The following is a 1,564-nucleotide window of genomic DNA, read 5'->3' as shown; positions in this document are numbered from 1 at the left end:
AGAAGCTTTTTAGTAACTAGTTAGTAGAGTTTCTTCTCTAGATTAGTAACTAGAGTTTTCTTTCTATTAGTAATAAGCTAATTAACCTTATAGATACTAAGGTACCTAATTATAGTATCTTTTTAACGCGCGTTAATTATAAAGATAGCTACGCTAATTATATTAACGTTAAGCCTAGCCTTTAAGCATATTTCTTGCGAAACAGGTAGCTTTTTTAGCTTATAGGGCAACCTAGCAGGTAGGTTAAGATTCTTAAGCTACCTATCTATCTTGCGTAGGTTTTCTTAAAGCTTCTAGCGTTACAATTCTCTCTTTTCTTATTATATTACTCTTAGCTTTTCTACTACTAATATTAGAGCATTGTAGTAATTAATATTAGCTTAGTAAGCTACTTAAGCTTTAGTAGTAGATTAAGAGAATTATATAGAGATAAACGCGTTACGTTTATAATTAATTAATTAATTAGTGTCTAGCTATATTAGTGCGCGTTACTTATAGTTAACCTAAACGTTAACTTCTTTAAGTAACTTATAACTAATTATTACGTTATAGTAGCCTATATTATAATATATAAAGTAAGTGCAAATTTAGTAGCTTTCTAGTACTAGATTAGCTTTAAAATACTTATTTACTTAGCTATTAGGTTACCTATTATATCTAGTAAGAAGAATTAGTTCTATACGTAATAGCTTAATATAAAGGTTTTTTCTAAGAGTTTAAAGGTGCTTTAGGTATACTAAGACGTAGCTACCTACTCTTATATTAATTAAGCCTCTAAGCTTAATTATAAGACTATTTATAGATATTTAGTAGAGTAGAGTAAATATAGAACTACTAAATAGCTTTTTACGTAGGTTTATTACTCTAGTAGGTAGCTCTAGAGAGAAGACTTCTTCTAGAGCTAGGCTTTTTTTAAATTATTAAATTTATATTCTAATATATTATTCTTAGGTACTTATAACTCTATAGGCTCTATAGGCTTCTTCTCTAGATTAACGTTCTTAATAGCTTTCTACGCAGTAGAGGCTCTAGAGTAATTATAGCTTAGGTAGCTAGGTTAGTAGTATTAAAAATAAGTAACTAGCTTCTAGATTACTAGAGCTTTATTAAGTACTAGAAAATCTAGAAGAGCTAGAGGCGCGCGTTATAGTATTAACGTAATTACGTTACGCTTTTTAGCTTTTCTAGTAGTAACGCGTACTTCTCTAGAAGTAAGCTTTTAAGTAAGGTTTTAAGTAAGGTCTATATAGTAATTATAGTTATTAACGTATTAATATTAGTATATCTCTAACTACGTACGTATAGTCTCTAGTAGCTTCTTATAAAACTTCTCTACCTATTAGTCTACTAGAAGCTAGCGCTTCTATGCAAGATAGAAGAAATTATTCTAGAAGTAGGCAAAGTTAGTAGCGCTTTAGTAATAAAGCTTTTAGAAATTATAGTAAGTATTTAGCCTTTTGTATAGGTCTCTATAGCTTCTCTCTAGCTAATTAAGAATATAATTATAGAAAACTACTATACTACTATTCTTAATTATTTATAGTATTACTAATAGAGTCTAGTA

This window comes from Trematosphaeria pertusa (genome assembly GCF_010094035.1).
Source record: "Trematosphaeria pertusa strain CBS 122368 unplaced genomic scaffold BU26scaffold_22, whole genome shotgun sequence".
NCBI classification, from domain to species: Eukaryota; Fungi; Ascomycota; class Dothideomycetes; order Pleosporales; family Trematosphaeriaceae; genus Trematosphaeria; species Trematosphaeria pertusa.
Note: the sequence above shows the minus strand (reverse complement) of the source record.